We start from the raw sequence: 10,867 nt of genomic DNA, 5'->3' as shown, positions 1-10,867 counted from the left end.
GCACTGTTATAAAATGAAATTCAACTAAGTAAGTTCTAGAGATCATACTGGCTTGACTCAGCAGTTCACGAGTCAGGTAGCATCCAATCTAGCAGATAGAAAAGAGCTCCAAAGTTGCTGTCTGAAATGCAGGACATTTATAGGCAGGAAAGAACAGGAACAAGGAAGTTATACTAGGCAAAAAAAAAAAAAAAAAAAAAAGAGAGAGAGAGAGGTGTTGGTTATTGCAAGGTTACTTTTCTTTGGGGGATGGCTGGAGTGTATCAGGCAAATTACTTAACTAGTTCACATCAGGTTTGAGATTCTATTCCTAATGGAACAGAAACTGTAATTAAGTTAAGTCTCCATTTGGTGGCATGGGGCTTAGCATAAGTGACTCCATTTGGGGCCTGTTGTCTTGTTTTTAACAGCACCTACATATCACCCATCCAGGAAAGAGGGAACAGCCACTCAGCCGGACCTTTCCCAGCCACACCTTTTTTTCAGAATGGGCATACTCAGAAAGTTAGGAAGATGACTTTCTTGCTCTTATCATTTGTGTGCTCACAGATTCCCATGAAAGAGAGCTAGAGGAGAGAAGCCCACCAGTCTACTCGGATTTGTATCTAACCAGACTGGTGTCCCTGATTCAGGTGTGTGTCCCTCCTCTATGCCTAATTTGTGTCACCCCTAATTTGGGGCCCTTGGGTCAACAATTCTCCTGGGTAGGATGTGAGTCTGCTCCGGGCTTTTCAGCTACTTGTTTTTTGTTAGTGTTGATCACAGGTAGATATGTAGCATTTGGCTGGTGCAACTATTATCGATAGCCATGTGGTCATCAAAGGAAAAATCCTGATAGCAGGGAATGTTGTCATAATCTATCACTTATAAACCCTGTCACTGTGTTAATCGCCCTTAGGAATCCATTACTGTCCCCACCAGCAGCATTCACTGAAGAGACACAGGTCAGAGCTCTCTCTGGCTGCTGGGAGAGTGAAACGTGCTAAGGCCACAGGAGCAAGAGGCGCTCCCATGTGCAAGGGCTTCAACTTCATTAGCCCTTTCCCCATGGCTGGTTACACATGTGTGTGTGCCAAGAATGCATAAGCTTCAGGGAATTTCCACCTCAATGTAAACTGAGAGCCCCACAGAAAGAGTGATGAATACCAGTATAAAAGGATTACATGGAGAGCCTCATTCTGGAGGGGCCATTCCAAATGATCTATCTGCACCCAGTTTCTTTCATGTGGACCCAGCACAAAGGAGCCTCATAGAATGTACAGAATGTACTAATGGCTCTGCTTTCTGGCACCTGCCCTTTCAAAGCTTCTTTTCTACTCTCCTATTAATCTCAGCCACAGCTACACTAGAGGGCACTTGAACACTACATTCATTGCAGACCAAGTCATTGGCACAGGTACTGGTGGTACTTTTTTTGGGGGGGGGATGGGGGTGCATGGGTGGGAAGCACAAGGGGGGGGGTAATGGGAGGGGTATATTTATTTTAACATGTCTTCAATAAACCCATCAGTATTTGAGGAAGCTTCCGAGTCAGACTTTGGGGACCAAAACCTTAATTATACAATATAATTGTTGTTAATGGAACGTGTACATTTCAACCCAGCAAGACTGGTGGTGTTTAATGCCAGCATGACATATTTCCCAAATCGTTCTCTTTATTTGTATAAATAGGAAAGAAGCAAAAATTGCATCAGCTCTCTGCATAATGAAGAGGGAGGGAATGTGCAGCCTGTACTATGGTGGCCAGATGCCCTTTTATCTCTTTTCAAATCAACATGCAGAGCTGGTGGTCCTCAAATAGAAAGCATTTTTCCTAAGGGATGGCTGCACTGTACGTTTAGAATGATAACATTCTATAAATAAATAAAAAAGATTATTAAGAACGCTCTGTAAATCTCCTAGTCAAACACCCCTTCAAGCAACCATCATCAGTAATTCAGTTTGGTCCCTTAATCCCACTGTATACAAATACACAGCATAAATACAGTATTTAACAAGCACCAGAGAAAAGGCAGCACTCTTGCAATAAAGACTCATTTAGGAAGAACGAACATCCCTTGCCCCGAGTCTTGTTGGCCTCCCCCAGATTTCAGTTCTTCATGTGATTCTCTTGCCTGAACAAGACGTCCACCTTACATGAGTGAATCTCAGGCATAGCCACCTATTTAGTAAAACCTAAACATAGTAACTTGGTTCCCACATTCTTTTTGTTCCACTTCAGCGAATTCACAGGGTATCCATTAGAAACCACATCACAAGTACAAACACCCACGGGCTTCGTTAAGCCATGACACTCCAGTGGGGTTTCAACCAGATCAGAGGCAGAGAAGAGAACAGATCTGACGCGTGATCCATAAGAATCCTATGGGATCTGAGGTCTAGCGATGTTGACTTGCTTTCCCCGTGACCACCTACTTCTCTCTGCTTGTTCTTTGTCTTTGTGGATTTTCTCTGTGGCTCTTGCTGTGTCTCCCTGAATCTCCATCTCTGCCTCTCTCTTCTCCTCCCCTCAATTTTATTCTCCTTTGTTGTTCTCTGGGTCTAGGATCTTGGTCAACATGAGGACTCAGGTAACAGGGAGGGTAACACACTCTGATGGTGAATACAGACTAAACATGATGTCCTTGTTTTCTTCGCTGGCTTTTGATGAACTGTGACAACGTGCAACTACACGGCTGGAGGCTGCAACAGTGCCAGTGCCAGTGCCCAGCTATTTCCTCAGCCCAAATACAAGCACTTCTAGTATTTAGTCAAATGGATACAGTGCTTTTTCCCTTACTCCCACAACTTGAATTATAGAAATGACTGCCCAGGTGCCACCAGAAGGCTCTGCCAGTTAAAGCTCTTCTCAGTGAGGAGCCATTTATCAAGCTCTCCATGGCAGCATCCCAACACCCCAAATTGTGTTTCTCTCCATGCTGACTGGTGTGTGTGACAGGAGAATGGGCCCCTGAATCCACTTCCATCAGGGACACCCTCCACCAAGAAACACCCTTACTCTATTCTTCCCTTCTCCTTTAAGACCTTCTGGTTCCATCCAACCCACTATGCCGGGGGCTTGCAGGCAATCCCATCCATCCTCTGCCAGGCCCAGAGATGTGCATTTTTCTCTACAGGACCAGCCCTGAGGGGAACTCCAGGGAGAGTCTGAGGCTGCAAGTTACCACTCTGGAAGCCAAAGCCAAGGCCAACTCAGCACCTTAGATCTTCGCCTCATGGGTAATAGGACCAAAGTGGTTTTGTGTGTGATGTGTGCAGCAGTTGTGATCTACTACCCGGACTTTTCAGCCATTGGTTAGCAAAAGTTAACTTTTACAAGTGTCTGATTCTTAGTTTCTCTATGCTCTTTATTATGTTCAGATTTTAAATCAAATAGGGTAGAAAGATCTAGGCACCGCATTTGTTTGCTAGATCTACCATAACAAAATACCACTGACTGGGTGGTTTCAACAACAGATACTTATTTTCTCAGTTTGGGAGGCCAGAAGTCCAAGATCAAGATGTCAGCAGGTTTCATTTCTCCTGAGACGTCTCTTCTTGGCTTGCAGATGGCTGCCTTCTTGCTGTGTGCATGCATCCCTGGTGTTTTTGTGCATCCCAATTTCCTCTTCGTATAAGGACACCAGTTTGGACAGCAGATTGGATCGGGGCCCGCCCAGATGACCTTATTTAATTACCTTTGTTCTGGGTCCCATCTCCAAATATAGTCACATGCTACAGTACTAGAAGTTAGGGCTTCAACATACGAAATTGGAGGGCACACAATTCTGCCCATAAGAGGAACAATCACATGCTTCTGGTAGCATCCAAGGGTTTACCAAGCTTTACCTCAAAAGAAATGAAGTGCATCTAAGCCTTGTTCTTAATTCTCTGTTGATGCATTATATTTTTCATAACAGTGACATTTAATGAATATTGCAAAGATAAAAAAAAAAGAAAAAGAAATTGTAGGCACAAATCAATTCCTAATAAATCTCTTAAGGATCTTTGAAATTCAGCCACTGAAAGCAAAGTTTCTTCCTCTGGTTTAAAGCAAAACAAACCAAAGAAAAAAGAGTGGTTTTTATCTCTGAGTTTTGGGGAGGTGGGGTAGATTCTTATTATAGTTGTTTTGTCCTAACAATGTTTTCTGTAAGAACTTTCTTGATTGCTAAATCTTGACTGTTTTTTGTTTTTTATCTTCATTGCATTCTTACAACAAGCATTGCCCCTGTCCAGGTCTCTCCAGAACACTTGTACAGTCTGGTATAAAGAAATAAGCTCCAGTCTTGTTTCACAGGTAACAGTCTGCTCTCAAGTCGAAAGAGGCAGATAAGAAGAAAAAGCATATGTGATGCTTTCCTGTTTGACAAGCTTTCCATGAGACAGGACTCCAGGTTTGTTTCTTTGTGTATTTCTCCCTCTAATAAATGTGATGGGCAGTTTGGAGTATGGACATCATGAGTAAATAAGAAAATTACTGCTCCAGACCTTAATTAATCACACAAAAGCCATCCCAGAAGTCTGTCTCCCATGCTCAGATGCCTGATGCTCCAACAGCTGCTCACAGGGAGACAATTCCCTGAGGTGTCTCTGGCCCTGGCTGCATTCAAGCCAGGCTCAGTGAAGGATTCTAGAGGCCAACAGACCCAACTGCCAGGCAGGCTGCCACCTGGCAGGGCTGCCCCCTGTGGGGGCCTCTGAGACATAAAGAAGTTTTTGTTTCCTATGAACGAGACGTAAACTACAATCTATGGTGCCCTCTGTGACTAAAACCCACCAAGTGTGATTTCTGAAATTCAGGTAAACAGAAGGGAATTTGGGTCAAATACGGTAAGTAGACCACACACATGTATCTCTTCTCCCATCCAAAACCTAGATAAAATGACAGTGAAAGAATTAAAAAGATGTAAACCCATAGGTCAAAGAGAACTGGAGAGGCAACAGCAGTGAATGACAACTGTCAACACATTTGTGGGGTGGGGGTGGGGGGGGTTAGAAAGTAATGGAGAAATGGCAGTTAGCTTAGCAGAGGGGAAGAAACTATAAGCTACCAAGGTGCAGAACCCTCGAGAGGTTGGGCACATGGACACTGCAGGTCCTCCATAGCTGGGGGTGAGGCATGGGTCTGAAACAGAGGTTCTGACTGAAAGTCTGCATCCACAGTATGTATGTCTCTTCCTCCACCAAACACCAGCCCTGCTCACAGGCCCCCACCAACCCATCCCTGCTCCATCTCTTCCAGGAAGCCAAGAATGTATTCTTTAGAGAACTTGAACCAGAGAATCCCAGACTCAGATAACAACAGGCATAGAGGATGGGGAACCAGGTGCTAGACTGAAAGAAAAGCACTTAGGTGAAAATCTGGTTTTCCAAGCACCCTTCCTGCCTCTGCTCACAGAACATGAATGTCTGGATATATACCGCCCAAGCAGAAGCATAAAGGAAAATTCTCCAAAGAAATTCACTGGCTCTGGAGAAAATCTCCACGGAGACTCCCATCTAAAAATGTTCTTCATCAACTCAGCCAGCTCACCTCCTGACAATACTTACCGAGGCACAAGCCACTCCCATGCACACGGTTTCCTAATGGCTCCTTATTGCATCAGTTGTTAATCATAAATGAAGATTCAAAGATCACCAGACATTTGAAGTTGTTCTCAAAGATGCAAAGAGAGAACTAAACAAATAAATATAGTTTTTAAGGGACTAAGAAGACATCGAGGCAGCAGAGGAAACAAAAGTAAAACCAAAAGACAAAAAAATGAACCTACAGTAATTATCATCAGAGAGTTCTGAAAAAACATTGCCTTCACAAAACAAGATAGGATACAATAAAAAGGAAGAATCAGAGTGCAAAAGAAGAGTTTGTGAAATTACAGGTATAATAACCAAAATAGAAAACATTCAGTAGGACACTTGGAAGATAAGGTTGAGTGACTGTCCTCAAAAAGCCAAAAAAAAAAAAAAAAAAAAAAGGGACTAGGGGGAGAAAAGGATATTAGAGAACCAGTCTAATGTGTCCAACATCAGGAATTCCAGAAAGAGAAACTTAAAATAATAAAGGGGTGGAAATGATCTCACAACTGGAAGATATGTTTCTAGAGAGTGTCCAACACCATGCATTGAAAAACAAAAGCAAAAGCCCAGCAAGACAAATACCATGAAACTTCAGAATACCAGGTATAGGAAAGCTCATAAGTCTGCAGAGAGAAAGCCTATCACAAAGGATAGGAAACAAAAATGCCATTGGTGCCTCTCACAAGGAACACTGAGGCCAAATGACAATATAGCAATGCCTGGCATATTCCGAGGTAAAAACAATTCTCAGTCTACGTCTACAGCAAGCCAAGCTCTTCATAACATATCAGGGTGGAATAAAAAAATTTTCAGCAAAACAAAAACTAAAAACAATACACCTCCCACACACCCTCTCTCAAGGTGTCCGTGCTTAACTCGTGTTAACTGCAATTAGTGCTTCACCAAAACTGTTTTTTAGTTATCATGGCAAAACGAAATTGGAGTCTAGGCAAGGAGAGAAGAGAAAATCAATCCCAGCAAGATATAGAAAATGAATCATACGACAAGTATGCAATGAGCCTGGAAAGCAACCGATGCAGAGTGCAAGGAGTTTGGAGAACTTTAGGAGAAAAATCTCCAAGTGGGGGGTAGGGACAAGTGGGAGAATTCTAGATTATTTGATATACCTAACTTGTGGAAGACTGCATGAGAAGCATTTGACACCCTCTGCCAGAGGACTTGAAAAAAAATCGGTGATAGGTTCATAGAACACTAAGCGAATGGAGGGAAAAGACTATTCATTCTGGGGAGGGGGAAGTGGAAGGGAGATGTACAATAAACTAAAGGTAAATGCAGTAAATAAATAACCCCTTTATCTGTGGTTTCACTTTCCAGAGTTTCAGTCCCCCAGGGCCAAACACAGTTCCGAACAGATGATCCCCCTTCTGACAAGTGGTCAGAAGGTCAGTAGTAGCCTAACACTACATCACAATGCCTGTGTGGTTCACCTCACTTAATCTCATCATGTAGGCATCTTATCAGTTCACATTATCACAAGAGGAAGGGTAAACAGAGTACAATAAGATATTTTTAGAGAGAGAGACCATATTTACATAACTTTTATTACAGTATATTGTTATAATATTGTATATTGTTATATTTTATTATTAGCTATTGCTGTTAGTCTCTTACCATGCCTAATTCATAAACTAAACCTTATCATAGGTATGTGTGTACAGGAAAACATATTGTACCCATAGGGTTGGGTACTATCTGTAGTTTCACACATCCAGTCTTGAAATGTATCCCCCATGGATAAAGGAGGTCTACTCTGTAGCACTTATTGTTCAATAGCAAACAATATTTACATAGCCACAATAATGTAAGCTCTGAACAGGAATCAAATGAACAGGTATCAATATGCTGAGAGGAAGTGGGGGTGATTAGAGAAAAGCTCCACTATCATCATATGAAACAAATAGATGATGTCTAAAATAGGTAAATCAAGAATTAACAATATTAGCAGATTGTTTACAAATACGAGTGTACATTTTTATAAAAAATCTAAAAGACCTAGGAGTGGTTGCCAATGGATACAGAGAAAATAGGGCCTGGGGAAAATTCGAGATGGGTGCTGCTCGGTTGATTCTATGTCTTTTGATCACATTTTTTAAAATTATGTTCATACAGAATACTTTAACAATTATAAAAAAAATAATAATAAATAGATGAATATATAGGAATAAGTAGATAGAAGAGAGAGGAGAGGAGAATAAATAGTGAGGTAAGACAGTTTGAATAAATAACTGGAAAGGCTTATGCTGAAGCTAGAAGCCATGAGGAGAAACCCAGGCTGAGCCAGTACGGGTGCCCTTTTGCCAGAAATGGAAGAGCGGCATTGGGCAATCAGGGAGAAAAGAATCGCATTTTAGATTATGTAGGAACGATTCTGGCTTGGACTGAGAGAAAAAGAACATTGGAGCTATGGATAATGCACTGTCTTCTGGAGAGTCTGCAACAAAAAGAACCTGAGGTCACCATGAGCCCCCTCCACATCACCCAAGGGGGTACGATCCACATCAGACCCCAGGTATTGATACTCCCTGGGGTTACGCAGGTATGTACACCAGCCCTGTCGGTAGACACACAAATTTACAAAGTAGGTTTTACACCTTCAACTGTACCTCAACTCTTACCAACTGTATTCGGTCCTTGTAATGATCTACCTGAGCATAACTGTATCTGATAACTCTTCAGACTGTCAATGGTGACGCTATGTTGCCCCTAAGAATGATATTGGTGCCTTAGTCTTGAGAAGGTATACCTCTTAGAGAGATCATAAACTACAAGCCCCCAAGGAGAAATTAAGTCTTCAAGTAGTAGCAGAGGTGTCTCCAAAGCAAAGACCCGGGCTTGGTGTGGCACCTCACTGTGGGGGGCCGGACCCCGGTGCCAGGCTGAGACCGGGTCGAGCAACGGCTCCCTGTTGATTCAGCCAACCCGGCGGTTCCCCCTCCCATTCCCCCACTTGCAAGGGCATACGAAAGCCTTGTCAGGGCTGAGAAAGTTAATTCCTGAAGCCTGTGGTCTGTGGGTGTTGGCAGTAATGTTACCCCCCTTTTTCTACCCCAGGTCAAATAGAAACAAACATGGGAACAGTGTTTTGCTAGCAATCTATCAACAAGGTCTTGCTGTGACCCGTTTAGAAAGTTCACAAGGTACACAGAACTAAATGTTTTGGCTGGCAGTGATCATGTGAAACCTGTTTATTCTTAGAATGACCTGATCCATAAGAGTCTTATATTATAAAAGATTGTGTACAGCAACAATAAAGCCGTCACTTGGGCCATCAGCCCAGGGGACCCTCCTGTTCCCAAACTGGCTTCTCTTCTTTTTTTTCTTACATTCCCCTACCCTCAGGACCCTGATCTCAGCGTTTGTTGCACCGGTCGCAACACCTCGCAGCCATTCCCTGATCAGTGTAAGAGATCTCAGGCAGATCACTTACCCTGGCTGGGCATGAAGACCTTTCTTGAGATTGAGGAACTGGGCTAAATACACTGTCTGGACCACTCCAGCTCTGATAGCTTAGCTGTGTCTAAATTAAACTCTGCTGGAGGAGCTCAGCTGCCTTGTGGACAGAAATCTTCTAACATGGACACCCAGGTTGGTTCCCCCATAGGTCGGGTGCCACTTTACAACATTTCAGGTTCTACTCAAAAGGCTTCCTCTTCATGCCACAGAGGGTCAGCTACTAAGTTTTCCAAATGTGCCTTGAATCATACCCAATCAACTATCCTTTTTTACATGACCTTTCTTCTGATTTTAATAAATCCATAATGAAGAGCAAGTCATGAACTTCTACTAGTCACTTCTGGAATAGGCGTTTCCATGGCTAAGGCTGTTGTGTGGCATCCCTTGAAGCATCCCTGCTTGTCCCCTTTGAGTTGGATGGGAGATAAAGAGATTTTCATCAGCCCAGGATTAGTATATAAGACAATATTCCATACAGTTGCTAAACATTCTAGGTTGTGAAAAACAAACCACATAGACTTTTTAAGTTGCCCTTAACCTCTGGCTCCAGTCCTTTCTGTGCCACGTATTCTTGGCTGAGCTCGTACAAGCCTACTTGTTGAAAGCAGTTTCCCAGATGACCAGCAGTGCTGCCATTTCCACTTTCCTGGTCCAGGGTAACCAAGACTTTCTGCAACCTGATTCCAGGTTTCCTTTGCAGCTTTTTTACGCTCTACACAAGATGGCTGCTCTCCGAACATATCATTTCTCGTCTTTACCCTTTTCCCACAAATTCCAAACCTCTGGAATGCTTCTCCTTTACTCTATATTTGGAGGTTTTTGCACCTTTCCAAATACAATTCAGATCCCTCCTCCCACTCCCTGTACACTTGCCCCAAACCCCACTGGCTGAGATGTTGATTCTGTCCACTAGTTGCGGAAAACCTATCCCCTTTAGCGTTCCATGTTGCATACAAACCTCCATAGCTCTTCTTACATGATCTTGAACATTTCTTAATCTTTCCTCTATCTCTGCTAATCTTCTTACCAGGCTATAAATCCCTTAAAGGCAGAATATACATCTTAGACCTCGCTGTCCCTCCTGCAGGAGGAGGTACGCCTCAATAAATGCTCCTTTATCTTATTATTATTGAATAAGAAGCATTTCAATAGGAGATATCCACCCTGGGTCGCGATGGATGTGAACAACACCCCTACTTTTCTTCAACTCTAAGATCATTTTTGCTCAACAGAGCCAGTCACCCACATTTGAAGACCTTTGCTGCCAGGATCCCAGAGCAGCAAAGGGGTTAGCCTCGTCCTGCCAGACCCTGCCACCATACTCTATAGTCGGAGAGGCAGCATAAGCAGAGACAGGCACAGTGTGGTGGTGAACTGTGTGGGATCTGGACTCCAGCTGCACTACGAAACTGTGATTTCACCTCCTCAAGCTTCTATTTCCTCCTGTGCAAGATTGGATAATATTAGTACCTACCTCCTAAGGTGTTTATAAGGATTAAATGACTTCATAACTGTAAACATTGTAAACTGTGAACATTGCCCGGCTTATAGTAAGCACTCAATAAATCTCAGTTAATATTGTTATTACTTTTTTTTTTAAGCTTGGGTCCAACTCTGCATTTCTTTGACTATTAACTATCCTTTCCTTTAGTTTTCTCTCTCTCTTTTTTTTCTTTTGATGGTGCTTATCCACTTCTGTGGCTCTTTGGCCTCCCCCATTTGCAAGCCCTATATGAAAGATTCGCCCCTTCAACATAATAAAAATACTTCTAATAACAAATATGAGGCTTCTACAAGAAGGTACGGTACAAGTGTGACGGTTGAGTGAGATGAA

The 10,867-nt window shown here is 42.8% G+C and overlaps 1 long non-coding RNA gene across 1 annotated transcript; it reads left to right on the top strand.

Moving 5' to 3' along the window:
* The first annotated feature begins 4,613 nt into the window (after nucleotides 1–4,613).
* Nucleotides 4,614–6,372, top strand: LOC109493051. Its single transcript, XR_002147068.3, has 2 exons — nucleotides 4,614–4,782; nucleotides 5,225–6,372. It is a non-coding gene; the product is annotated as an uncharacterized LOC109493051 (long non-coding RNA).
* Nucleotides 6,373–10,867: the final 4,495 nt, after the last annotated feature.

The sequence above is a fragment of the Felis catus genome, chromosome D3 (assembly GCF_018350175.1).
Source record: "Felis catus isolate Fca126 chromosome D3, F.catus_Fca126_mat1.0, whole genome shotgun sequence".
Classification (NCBI taxonomy): Eukaryota; Metazoa; Chordata; class Mammalia; order Carnivora; family Felidae; genus Felis; species Felis catus.
The sequence above is the reverse complement of the archived record's forward strand: the minus strand, read 5'-3'. Positions and strand labels throughout refer to the sequence as shown.